Consider the following 14,523-nt stretch of genomic DNA (forward strand, 5'->3'; position numbering starts at 1 on the left):
CTTTAAAACCGACGTATAAAATAAGAGAATAGCGTATTTAAATGCAAATGTCCACCCAAACCAGATCGTTTCATTTAACGGACATTCACTTGTTTAATGCTAACATTATTGAACAGAAATTAGCATACATGTTACAGTATTTCTAAACTTTCAAATCACGCCTACACATGAAGCAGCAAAACATACAAACAAAGCATTCAACAATACTCATCGGCATGAGGCCTACCGTATTTTCTCTTTGCTCTTTAAGGGTAGACAAGAGGTTCTCAATTAACTCATTCACTGCCATTGACGGCTATAAACGTCAAAAATTAATTTCAACAATTTCTATTAGTTTAACATCCCCCCCCCCACACTTTTGTTAACAAAAGTATGAAAACTAGATTTTTTTTATTGTACATTTAGAACAGATATGAAATTTGTGAATAATCGCGAGTTAACTAGTGAAGTTATGCAATTAATTACGATTAAAAACGAATCGCCTGATGCCCCGAATTTTTAATAATATATATATTTTTTTATTTCATTCACTGCCATTGACGGCTATGAACGTCAAAAATTCATTTGAACTATTTCTATTAGTTTAACATTTTTTCCCACTTTTGTTAACAAAAGTATGAAAACCTAGAATTTTTTTATTGTACTTTTAGAACAGATATAAAATTTGTGATTAATCGAGAGTTAACATGCGATTAATTACAAAAAAAATTGTAATCGCCTCTTGCCCCTAATTTTTTTTAATTATCTTTAAAAAATAAATAAATAAAATGATGGCAGTGAATGAGTTAAGGACGAGCCCGGCATGTGTTTCAAAGTTCTGAATGGCACACAAGTCGTCTTTCCATTTGTCCCAGTTCCAAGCGGATGTAAACAACAAAGATGGCTGATTCCGATAAATTGTTTGCTGTTCTGTTCCAAATCATCTTTATGGGTTTAATATGTGATACAAATGAATTGACATTTAGTTGGATTGCCCCAATTTTTTTTTTACCAATTTCTCCATGAAGTAGACCAAGTATGCTCTTATTGTAAGGCTGGAATCTACCATGTGATATATCGGAAACATTTGCTGGACTCCCGATTGATGTGCTTCCCCTTAAGTTCTGTCTCCTTCCCACTGCGGTGTCTGTGATTTTATTTCATCGTTATCCACCATTTTGAAAAGCAGGTTGGGGCTTTATTTGATGAGCTGGTACGCAGGATTTGGAAAATTAACTGTAATCCAATCTGAAAAGTTCAACAGATTTCTTAAGTAGCTGTTCTTCGTGGAGCTGCACCCCTTTAAGGGAATTTTTATTCTGGTCATTCATATTATATATAATCTCTTGCGACTGAAAGACATAAAAGTGAAGTAGAACACGAGGCATTAGTATGAAAATACAACAAAGTATAATCGTGTGTTCAATAAAGTCCAATTTTGACTAATAGAACTAAAACCAAACAAAAAAAACAATTGAGCGCTGGGTCACAAGTCGAAAATTGAAAGTTGGGCCAGCCCTATAAATGAAGGTTCCACTCTATGTTGTTGCGCAGCCTCGTTCTCCGGGATAAGTTCATCTGTTCCTCTTTACTAAAGACGAATCATCGAGGAAATCAGCAAACACGGGCTTATTAGCCATTCAATTGACTGCACGCCATGTTGCTTTTAGCTGCTCCGCCGCGCTCCAAAGTACGAAGTTGGAACGACACGACCTCGGGCCGCGCCTCATTACCTCACTCTAAACGCCGCCTGTGTCGTTTTGCCCCGGCGACCGCTCCCGAGCCGGTTGTGTGATGTTGCATCGAAAGCAAAACTTACAGCTTCATATATTTGCTTTCTAACGCAATTAAACTCTTCGTCATGCAACACTCAGCGTGAGCGTTGAACGAAGACTCATTAAACTCCAAAGAATGTTGTGTTGTTGGACTGAAAGCTAAATTAAGATGCTATTTAATTTCCCATTCGCCGCCGCGGCTAATCCAATGAGCGCACATTTGCTGTCTTTGTGGCGGCCTGCGGAGCGGCACTCTTGGATCTCGCAGCCCACCCTTGCCTAATGAAAGGTGTCGAGACATCTGTTTCCACCGGCGGCAATTAAGTTATGGCAAAAGATAAACACGGCAACTTTTAATGAGATACCAAGCAAATTCGTGGGAAAGCAGACAAACACCGGAGTCGCTTTGATCGCTGCAAACGCATCCAGAAATACCATTTTTTTGTGTGTGTGGAAGGCGGTCGCGGGTGCAGCTAATTGTCTGCATTGCGGCAGGAAATATAACGCTTTCCCACCTCGTGTCGTACGATGACCACAATGATGGCAAACAAAATATATAAGCGTCGCAGCAACTGATCCGTCCGTACCGACGGTACGATCGGTGGATGAAAACCCGCTTACATCAAAGCCTCTACCAGATTTTCCGACTCTCTCCATTTCAAGAAGAACCCTGTTGATTTTGATAAGAGACCCAAACGCAAGATGCTTGAGGAAATCCGAACTTTCACTCCTTTGATACGATGTGATTTTACGTAGCGTGCGACTCTCTCGGGACTGCTTGAGCGAGCGCCCTGTTCGATTTTGAAGGATACCAAATTCCAGATGCTTTAGTTGTCTGTCAGCCGGAGTTGTAAAGAAAAAAATGACTGACTGAAGAATGTGAAGGCAGCTGGAATAGAAAGTCGGGTCGACAGGTTGCTCCTCACTCTCTCTGAGATGATTGCTCATTGCTAAAAGCATGTTGCTTTCGAGCAGTACCTCGTCGCAGACGCTTCAGGTGTCAGTCTGTTCAAGTCGTTTTTTGTGAGTGCTCTACCAGGCGCACGTCTGTAATCTGTCAACAGTTGAAAGATTATTTGTTAGGACAGATTCTGATTGACACCCAATCGACGATGCCTAAAGATAGACCAGGATTTCCCAGGTTCCCCTGCAAAATAATCTTTAGAGATTATTGTTCACCGTTGGCGCAAGAACTTGATTTTTTATTAAACCCAATCCAAGATTATTGAGAAAGCCTAATCGCAACTTGAAATCTGATCAAATAATTTTTAAGGTATGTGAAGTCAAACACTTGATCGCATTTTCCAGGATCCTCACACTTTCTGAGTTTGGTTGTGTGTTTTGCTTTTTGAAGGATACACAAAGGAATTAAAGGTAAGGTGCATTTTATTGGTAGGTTTGGTATTTTTCTATCAGGCAGATGTTGTTTAGAGCAAAGATCTCAAGCTCCAGTCTTTGCATGTTTTAGAGTTTTCCTCAAACACGCCGGATTCAAAGGCTCGTCTGCAAAAACCTGATTATGATCCTGATCAATTGATTCACGTGTGTTGGAGGAGGGTAATCTCTACAACACGCGGGACTGCAGCGCTTGAGTTTCAGACCCGTGCTGCAGAGGGATCGATCGTAACGATTTGAAAATGTTGAGCTATCTGAGCTCTCAACCTGTTACATCAATCCTCAAACTTTCTCTTCAATGTCAAAGCTAGAACTTTTGTTCCAACTTTGTATCCAAATCATTTCATTCAGCACAAGTATAGCCTAAATACAATGAAGGACCCTGGCATCTTGTCATCGCTTCTGCTTCTGGCATTGAAGCGCTGACCTTTTTTGTAAAAAAAAAAAATGTTTCAACGGGTCTCCAAATGTTCTTGGAGCCAACGTGGCAGCCTTGAACGTTCCTCGCACGAGTCAGCCGCCTGGTGACATTCAAGCGGCTCCCCCGGGAGAGGCGTGCTTGGCTTTCTACTTGGCTTTCCTTTTTTCTTTTTAAATGTGGCGCCATCCCGGGAAGTACGCGGCAGATGGGCGTAATAATGAAGTGTGATTACGAGACATTAATCCATCCGCCAAGCGACAGCCACAGCTGCCGCAACTTTGCGCTCGCCCCCTCCGCAGTGTGGCCAGCTTTCAAGTTTGCGGACAGCTTTATGGATGTCCTGCACATGACGCCTTCGCTTTGTGATCTTCAGTATGTAAATATATGACCTCTGCCAAGGTGGTGGATGGTTGAAGCAGAGATGGCATTTATTGTCTGTCTTTCTCATGGAAGACTGAAATGGGTGTGCAAATGTGGCTGATTTGCAGATCAGGTTTTAATCTTAATCTGATGTGATGTAACGTAATCTAATGTCATTTAATATAATGCAATGCAATGTAATCTGTCATGTAAAATAATGTAATCTAAAAAAGTAATGTAATGTAATCCAGTGTAATATAATGTAACACAGCCAAATCTGATGTCACGTCATGTTATCTAAAGTAATATAATGTAATCTAATGTGACGCAATAATTTGCAATGTAATCTAACGCCATTTAATGTGATCTGATGTAATCTAAACCAATTAGTCAGTCGTGGTCACAGAGAAGCTTTTTTATTGGTTGGGACTTCTGGCATTTCCCAGATCTTTGTTTGTTTGTTAATTTATGACCAGTCACTCTTTCACCTTGCTTCCCCTTTCATAAGGTCTGTTTTTTTCCTTTCGGGCCTGGAAAGTTTCCCCACGCGCAATTTTGAGTGGCGCTTTTCTGGGCCGGGCGGCGTGCTGCTCAAACGGCGTGCCAGCATGTGTTCAGCGCAGCTTGATAACAGCAACTCCATTGACTTAACACAACCTGCGAACGCCTCGGAGGGCTTCAGAGAATGTTTGTGTAACCGCTCGGTGTTAAACCATCTGGAACTTGATTTTTTTTTTTTTAATACTGCTATTAAAATTGATTTGTTTTTTTTCTGTTTGCGAGGGGAAAAAAGGAAACCTGCTGCTAAATTAGCAGGTGGTCCTTAGCTGAGTACCTGAGTGTGAGAAAGATAATGATGCCATGTCCACAAACCTTTCATACACAGTGGTGAGGAAAATAGCACTCTGTGATATTGCACTTTATAAAGGCATGTAGCAATAACAATAAAAAGACTGTAAAGAATTAAAGTATGTACTGTAATTATACAGCTGCTTCTGGTGAGCAGTACAATACAGACACACGGCTATGCATGGAGACCAGAGGTGGCAAATCCAGGTCCAGAAAGTAAAAACCCTGCCACAGTTTGGCTTTGGCCCCGGGTGCTAGCTAGCTAGCTCCCTAGCATGTCAACGAGCACCCGGGGAGCGAGCTAGGGAGCTCGTTATCTAGCACCTGTGGCCAAAGCCAAACTGTAGCAGGGTTTTTTACTTTCTGGACCTGGATTTGCCACCTTTTGATGGAGACGGTTACAACTCTTCAGTAAGATACAGTTATAGTATTTTTTTTAATTTAATTGTTAAAAAAAAAAAATAAGAAAATGTCCACTCATAATTCCCCTTTTTCTTCAACCATATGTTTCTTTTCTGGAAAGTGCTTTCTTCAAGCTTCTGATTGGTTAAAATGGTCTTCTGTTACAGTTATAGCGCCTCCTGTTGTTCTGGCATACGCTTGGCAGCCTGTATGGATGACATTTTTCAAATCCAAAGAATGCCTGAGAGCACTTTTGGGTTTGAACATATATTTTTTGGAATTAATGAGTCTTACATGAACAATACGATAGTGAAAAAAAAAAAATCATTTCATGCTTGAACTTAAGAACATGCATAATTGCAATTTCCCCATGTCTGATTAATTCATTGCCGCTAATTACCTCCTTTTTTTTTTTCTTCGTTAGCGGCTGAAAGAAGACAAGGAGAACGTGATTGGATATACATCGTCATGGCGATGCGGAATGGCTCTCGTGGTGTGAGACGACATTTTACGTTCGATCCTGCACATGTGGGATTCTTTCTCACGCGCGCAGAGCACAATGTAAGAACACGATACAAGACGGCAGGCCGGCAGGATAATGAGTGGTATGTGCATTTTTAATAAATCTACTAATAGTTCAAGTGCAATCAATTTGCAACCTGCTTTCTAACCACACAAAAAAAAGCGGCCCAATTATTCTTCTGGCTGCCAAGCGTCAAGCAAGCAGGAGGACGACTTACTAGGGATCATTTGGAATCCCATCAGTGACAACGGAGGGCCAGTCGGGCACTGTTGCCGTGGCAACGTGTGTTTAGGATTCTTGTTGATTAAATAGGATTTAGACGAGTACTTATGACCAAATTCAATAGGATGCTTCCATTAGAATAAGCAATTTCGCTTCGAATGGACTTTTTGAGCAAGGGTAGTAGTTTCTGCAAATTTGTGGTGGTTATTATTCTGGAAATACATTTCTTATATTCCAAGGTTCTTTCAAGGGTCTTCTATTAGACTTTTCAAAATGAATCTGTGGATCATATGTGCGACCACTGGGGGTTGCAACAAATTGATGAAAGAAAAAACACTTGGCCTTCAAGCATGTTCAAGTCTTTTTTTTTTTTTTGTGGTCTCTTAATAAATGGGAAGCCTTAAATTTGGATGCTCGGCGGACTTGAACTCAGTTGTCACGGTAACAGCCCTTCCCACTGCTTGTAATACAAAAGTCATTAGCAAACAACAAGGCGTAAACACGCAAAATTGAGAATTTCACGAGGCGGTGACGTGAGTGATGAGCACGACTTCATCAAGCCGTGTTCGGCAAAGTTAAGCAGCGGCCCATCGGACGAGAATCTGCGCTCATTAGTGCGACTTGAAGAAGGTCATGTAAAAGTGAAGCAGATGAATAATGAATGGCAAATCACATTCACTGCATTGGCGGTGCGGAATCTGCATGTAGCTTTCGCACCAGCAATAAAACCAAAAGAAAAGGTCGGCTGCCCTCGTTGCGATAATAAGTAGATCGCTGGTCCAAACACACCATCGTCCTGCCGCTCAGGCGCCCGTCGCATCAGGAATATTTCATTTAATTAGGCCGCATCACTTTCAACGTCACGGCCCGGGAACGTCACGGCCCGGGAACGTCGGACGGTCGGCTCTGACTTATTAGGAAAATCAGGTCAGCATTTGCATGGGAGGAGGAAGAAAAAAAAGAAACCGAGGCGCGGTATAATTATGCACACGCACCGCGGCATTGTTTTTAATGAGTCGGCCTTCCCCACAACAGGCCTCGCAAATGACACGCTCACCTCGCAGCCTTTTGACAACGACGGCGTGTTTGCAAATGGGCCAGCGAAACACCACGGAAACCATCCCGTCACTCCGTCGCATTCGGCCTCAAATGCACGACCGAGAGGCACTTTGACTTTTAGACTCACCGCATGGCTCGACTCACGGCTGGACTGGCCATCTGGCATAGTAGTCGTAACATTTATTTATTTCTTTTACAAAGCCAAAAAATTTCTTCAAAAAAGAAACGCTGACAAGCATCCGGTTTTCTTTGAGGGAAATGTGTGGGAAAAAAATAAATTAATTAACTCTTTGACTGCCAGACGTTTTCAGAAAAGGGATGCCGTGGGTGCCAGCCGATTTAAGCATTTTGACTGATCTTTCAAGGTCCACAGAAAATGATGTGTTTGGACTATGGAAACACACATACTACCAAATGAAAGATTGGACTCTCATCTTTCATCAGAAAAAAAAAGTTTGTTTCTACCTTATTCCGTTTTTCAGTAATCAACAATAGAAAATGGTTAGTTTCACCTCTGTTTTGAAACAAACGTCTTTTAACGTCTTTGGCACTCCTCCATAGGATTTTACTAAACGTTATTTAACGGTTTTGGCAGTCAAAGAGTTAAAAGTATGAAAAATATTGTTTAAAAAAAATCCGCGAATGTGCAAATCTGCAGCGGGTGCTGACATGCCAATATATCGACTGTAGTTTTAAGTTGCAATATCATCATTCACCACTAGATGTCTTAGTTGCGCTTACATCAGGTCACTACAATGTGAATAGGCTTAATACAGTTTTTTTTTTTTTCAGATTTGGAAAGATATGCAGGACAAACATAATACCTCAATAATATTACAATTTTGACAAGTGAGCTAGTTTTCGTGGGGGGGAAAAAATGAGCTCTTGCACTTAATGTTGTGTGATGCTGTCCTTGTGTTTGGTCATTTTGTTGTTGTCTTCAAATTCTGTGTTGTTAGGTTGATAGTGGATCTTTTATACCTATATTGAGAAATGTATTCTCAAAAATGAGATCTATGAAGAGCACGTATTTTGCACGTATGCACGTTCTTTTGTCCATATTTAAAGTAGGATTTTTGTCATGAACCTGGTTAGGAAGTGCGTGGTCCAATGTGGCCCACATTAGCATGGATGAAACGGGGTGGCCCTCGCCAGCATTTAAGTTTCCCATCTGTGATATGCACACTCTTTTCGAGTATGCAGTTCCTAAACGTGTCTGCAAGTTTTGTTTTCATCAATTTTCAAAATATTTCATCCAATCAGATGCCGCCAGAGTCGTCTCATTCAGGGCCCCGCCGGGACCAAGGACTAATTGCCGGCCCCCGGGTTGTCCTCGGATTATGTGACATCACACTCTCTACTAGACACAATTTTGAGCGTCTGGAAACTTTGAGCGCTTTTAATCTTAATTGCAATCTGGCTCTTTAATTAGCGGCGCTCACATAGCGACTCATTCAGGTGTGATCAATGGCCTCCTTATCTGCCAGCCCCAAATGAAAAGGAAATGAAATCTGTGTTTGGCTATCTTTAATTGGAACCTAACGTCAAAATTAATAACAGTCGAGTCGATTAGCATGCGTGGCTAATATTAGCGTTATTCCAGGTTAATTGTCGTCATTACGGGGATTTACTGGATTTAATGGAGTGAGTCGAGGAGACGAAATGAGCGGGTGAAAAGTCAAGAGTTTGAAGGGGCCTCAAAAAGAAAATTGGACTCGAATCTCACCTCAGCGGGATTTCTGGTTTAACTGGCTCAATGGCAGCGTCCCGTGTCGAGGAAATGACTTCCCGTTGCGACCAGGAGGCGGAGGCGTCCTCGCCTACCAATCTAACTTTCATGAGAATAAGATTTCCTGAACCCGCTGAACCCTCACTTCATTTGGGCCGACTGTACGGTAAACCCACTGGAGTTGTGAGAAAGGAGCTGCAAATCCGTGGCGCTTTCACATGATTTTTCCTCGGGTGATTAAGAGGTGGCAGGAGGTTCGGTTGCCCGGAACATTGGTAAAAAATTTTTTTTTTTTAGTATTGATAGATTCATTGCCATTGCATTCATTGCATTTGGTGGAGAGGGCACCGGCCACCCCTTGTTGCAAATAATATATAAAAAAAAAAAAAAGAAAACTCAAACAAAAATAGGTTTTTGATTGCCTGTTTAGTTTAAATTAGAGGTTCTTAATGTTGTTGGAATAGCAGATACAGAGGGAAAAATAAATAAATAAAAAGGAATAGCAGATACAATGAAAACAGCAGAGGCCCCGGAATTGAACCCTGTGGAACGTCATACATTCCCATAGCACATATTTGTCCAACCACATTCAAGTTATACTTTGATGTCATACGCGTCGTTTTTTTTTTTGGGGGGGGGGGGGGGGCACCAGAAGTGCGCATTATTTATGCAGCCAAAAGTCAACATAACTTCCACATCAACCATATTTTTTGCTTACAGACAAAATGACGTGAACGGGTGAAGAAAAATAATTTTTATTTCACTATGGAGTTCATTTTTTCCTAGCAACAAAAAAACTTTGACTTTTAGGGAGGCTGGAATGCATTAATGGCATTTAATAACCCATAAACAAAACAACCAAAATTCAACAATGGATCATCCTCAAGTCCTGAAGTGGACTATAACGACAGCCAATCAGGAAGCAAGCTGACTACGGAAACCAGAACCATAGCAAGCAAATGATATTGGAGGAGCAATTGCCTTGACTGCTTTCAAAAATGTGGATAAAAAAGTCTACACACCCCTGTTCAAATGTCAGCTTTTTGTCATGTAAGAAAAATGAGACCAGGAAATAATAAAAAAAAAAATAATAATTGGGGGGGATTGTACAGCTCAATTGAAATTTGAATCAATAATTTTCAAACTCATGTTTAAGGTGCCTCTGAGTTCTGAGTAACCCTAAAGGTCAGCTGTTCTAGTCTTCTTGTGTTTAGACGGATTTCCGCCAGGCACACACAGGCCAAGAAAGGACAGTTTATGTACAATAGCAATTCTAGCCGTTGCGCTCGTGGCTAATTGAAGTACGCGTACGTGGGAACGAGTCAAATTGCGGCAGCATCAATTAGCGCTTGGCCGGGGGTTTTGCGAGTGTGCACTTGTATTGTGCAGCCGTGTTTGCAAGAGAGCCGCTAATGAGCTTCATGAAGACGCTCGCCACAGGCCACCGCTGTTCTGTTTTAGCGTCGCACTGGTTGCACACGCCCAAACGTTGCAGGCCAAAAATGTGGCGCTCCCGAATCACCGGCAACAACTTTTTTGCACCAAAAACAGCCCTTGTCTTTATTTTATATAGAATGGACTTCCTTCTAATTGTTACATTTTCGTAACATTCCATGCATTTTTTTTCCCATTTCATATATGATTTAATGAGAGTTAATTTGCAGATTACTTACCAAAAGAAACAGAAATTTTGTTTTTTCCTAATTTCATAATAAAACAATCCATACTCATGTTTGACTTCATTATTTGTAATTTTAATTAATTAGAATTGGATTTGCAGATGTCAAATCAGAAATTTTACACCGATTTTTGTATTTTATGTCTGCTTATTTTAGAAAAAAATGGTTATTATTAACTCTTTGACTGCCAGACGTTTTCAGAAAAGGGATGCCGTGGGTGCCAGCCAATTTAAGCATTTTTGACTGATCTTTCAAGGTCCACAGAAAATTATGTGTTTGGACTATGGAAACACACGTACTACCAAATGAAAGATTGGACTCTCATCTTTCATCAGAAAAAAAAGTTTGTTTCTACCTTATTCCGTTTTTCAGTAATCAACAATAGAAAATGGTTAGTTTCACCTCTGTTTTGAAAAAAAACGTCTTTTAACGTCTTTGGCACTCCTCCATAGGATTTTACTAAACGTTACTTAACATTTTTGGCAGTCAAAGAGTTAATTTGAATGTTTTTTTTCTTTTTTGTTGGCTGGTGGCGTGTGTGCGTGTGCGTGTGCTCCTCCCTGATTGGTGGATCTCGTGCCCGGCTCAGGCCACCAATCGGTGCAAGGGAGGAGCACTAATTACCGCATTGGCTTCAGGTGTGCCAGCTCAATAAAAGCCTCCAGTCGGGGGAACTGGTTGGCTGTTTGCTTGTCCTCTTGTGTTTGCTTGTGTTCTTTTTGGGGGGGAAGGAGGTTTACTGTTTACTTTAGTTTTCTCATTTGTGGCGGCCGTGGCTCAGGGTTAGAGACGGTCGTTCAGTAACCAGAAGGTCGGCTGTTGGATCCCCCGCTCTGCCCAAGTCATGTGTCATTGTGTCTTTGGGCAAGGCACTTGGCACACATTGCCTCCAGTGCCACTTACATTGGTATATGGAAGGTACGAATGTTTGGTGGCGGTGGAAGGGGCCGTAGGCGCACACTGGCAGCCACGCTTCCGTCAGCCAGCTGTGGCTACGTAAGTAGCTTACAGCCACCGCAGTGCGAATGTGTGAGTGCTTGAATAATGTATCCGTTCCATTGTAAAGCATCTTTGAGTGTCTAGAAAAACGCTATATAAATCTGATGCATTATTATAAATTTTTAATTTTAGCGGGAATTTTTCTAGTTTTTAATTTTATTTCATGTAACCTTTTTAATTTTTAATAACCATCATTAATTTTGATTTATTTACAATTAATTATACATAATTATTTCAGTAATGTGAAATATATTTTTTTACTAATATTTTGTACTTTATGTTTAATCTAATTGATAAAAATGTAAATTACAGGATGTACTTAATGTTTTTTTTTAGAATGAATCAATTAACTATTTAATCAGTTTAATGAATTGAAAAATTTGTTTTTGGCACTCCCAGCAGGACGGCTGGTGGCTTTTCGTCATGCCACTTTGGCCACTTCCGGTTTAGATGCGGATTTAATGTGCGTGTTCAACTCCCGTCTCGATCGCGGCTTTCGACGCGGCCACATCCTTAAGGCGCATTACACGCGACCTCGGGAGGGAAGGTGAGATTATCCCGATGCTATTGTCTTCCATTTGGAGCACAGCCGAGAGTTTAATCAAATCGCCAAGCAATCAATGCGGAGGCCCGCGTGGACGCCGCGCTTGCCCTTGGAAGCCAAGGAGCGTTCCGAGAGCGTTCCGAGAGCGTTCGGGAGCGCCACTCACTTCAGGCACATCATCAGCCGCAATGAGATTAATGGCCCGTTTTCTTCCCCGCCGGGATATCTAATGTCACCGTCCTTATCTTGCCGACGCTCAATCACACTCGGAGAAGCTGATTCCGGAAACACCTCGCGGCCCTTTTTGTTTCTCCTGACGCCTCCACAAAAGCAACTTTCGCGCTGGCTCCGCCTCCTCAAAGCTTCCGAGACGCAATCCGGTTAAATGCACAAAAAAAAGTGAGAGGCGAGCGGACGAGCGGCTGCCCGCTTGTTGTTGCAAAGTATCAGGACTCAAACCCCTGCGGACTTGTAGGACACCGCTCCAAATATGCTCATCTATTATTCACCTGTTTTGCTGTTCTGTGAACCGGCTGGAAGGGACAAACATTGTCGTCGTTTTTGAAGTTTGAATTCTTTTCATCACAGGAAAACCGAGACATTCGTCGCCGGAAAACAAGAATTTGCAAACAGGCTCTTGGAAGTTTAAATCCATGAATAAAAGTTAACATTCCTGTTCTGTTGTTATACTTTGTAAGTTACAGTGTCCCATCACTGGTAAGTTCTTAGAATAGGCTTGTGGGTTAGTTATGGTGTCCTTGGGGCTAACTAGTTCCGCATAACTGCTAACCCTGCCCCGGAAAAACAAGTTAATTTGAGGCACTTAACTTCAAAGAGGCGGTTCACTCTGCAAGCAGCCAATCATGGTGTGCCCTGCTTAGACCTTCTTTCAAAAAAGAAAAGACGAGCTCATTATGTCATGATTTGTTTTTGTCTTTATTGCATTTTGTTTCATGTTACGCGGAGTCCTCGAGTTGCGTCGTTTGCGGCGTCCGTGGCGCCTTCTTTTTCGTTCATTTCCCACAGTCATCACGCCATTTTAAAGTTGTGTTGTTACCTCCAACAACGGACGTCCATCGAGCAGGTCGGCACGTCACAGTCACACAGGCATCCTATTTCCGTGAAAAAAAATAAAAATAATTTTATATTTATATATATATATATAAAATTATTTTTTAATTTAATTAATTTAATTAATTTTTTAAAATTATATATATATATATATATATATATATATATATATATATATAATTATTTTTTAATTTAATTAATTTTTTTTTATTATTTTATATATATATATATATATATATATATATATATATATATATATATATATATATATATATATAATTTTAGTGATTCCAAAATGCCTTATTTACTTTTATAATCCTGTAATGGAATGCTTTTCAAGCAAACGTCTGCTTCCTCACAATTGGGTCCTCGACTTTGTCCAACCTTAAGCCAGTTTTAGCAGTTATTGCAACCTTGAGTTTTTAAACCCACGTTAGCCCATCACACCAGTTAATTTGCGCATCCCAACCCAATCAGCTGGTGTGCCGACGGTCTCCCTGCAGATTCTCGGCTCTGTTTGTGGTTTCTTCTTTAGAGGGAGAGTTTCTTTTTTTTTTCCCTTCAGCTGGTTTTCTTATATACAAATACATAATGCACGAGGAATGTGCCTTTTGACCTCCTCAGCGTGTAAAGTGCCTTGAGCTAACTTTTGTTTCAAATCAATTGGACTTGACTCAAACCCGACCCTTGGCAGAATTTGCGATGAAGCTGTGCCTGGTCACAAATTCATCTCAACGATTAGCTGAGAAACGAACAACTTGGCTCACTTATTTAGTTTAGCTTCCCTTCCCTTTCCCTTCAACTTCCCTTCGTGTAAGCAGTTGAGTTTGTCCCGGGAGGTCACGCTGAGGTCACAACTAGCCAGATTTCAACTTGCATAATAAAGTTGACAAATAAGTGGAATAAAGAGAATTTATAATATTGGAGTTATTCTACTGCTCTTAGCAACTTCAACTTATTTCGTTTTTCGTGCAATTGTTCGTCGTTCCGAGACTAAACTTCCAAAACATTTTTTTTTTTTTGAAGCAAACTTTTATTTTGGGTTGGAGCTGATTTCAATTTTTCCAGGCAAGTTGGCTCAAAATGGAGGTCTTTGGCGTAAATCCCTTCCTCCGCACATTCTGCAGCTGCATGCAGGCCCTGTGTAAGAAGCCATAAAATGACTTTTTACACATTTTCACTGCCAAATTCACCGATTAAAATCCAGGCTTTGTGTTTAAAAAAACAAACACACAAAACAGCGGTCCGACTCCTTCTGACAGCACCGTATTGATTCTTGAAAAACCACTCGAAAGGAACCGGTTTTAGTGCGTCCAATGCATTACCATTTGGGGGGAAAAAAAGAAAAAAAACAGAATCCACTTCATTGAAATTTTTGCTTTTTTCTTGTCATTTTCCCATTCAGCTTTTGCACTTTTTCTGCTGTCCGCGACCTTTTGGCGAGCGCAGCGGCACTCGCTAATGCGCGCCATGAAAGCAGCTGAAGGAAGCGAGCGTAACGCCTTCTGCCTGGCAA

General features: G+C 41.1%; 1 long non-coding RNA gene across 2 annotated transcripts in view; it reads left to right on the top strand.

Annotated features, from left to right (window-relative positions):
• The window catches only part of LOC144040446 (uncharacterized), a 97,921-nt gene that overhangs the window by 57,480 nt on the left and 25,918 nt on the right, over nt 1-14,523 (top strand). Inside the window, exons 2-3 of one of the 2 annotated variants that reach the window (XR_013289736.1) lie at nt 5,606-5,786; nt 12,525-12,610. This is a non-coding gene — a long non-coding RNA (uncharacterized LOC144040446). Of the gene's footprint in view, nt 1-5,605; nt 5,787-12,524; nt 12,611-14,523 lie in introns of those variants that run through there. The other variant, XR_013289734.1, reaches the window with a different exon arrangement.

Source organism: Vanacampus margaritifer, chromosome 20 (genome assembly GCF_051991255.1).
Source record: "Vanacampus margaritifer isolate UIUO_Vmar chromosome 20, RoL_Vmar_1.0, whole genome shotgun sequence".
NCBI lineage: Eukaryota > Metazoa > Chordata > Actinopteri > Syngnathiformes > Syngnathidae > Vanacampus > Vanacampus margaritifer.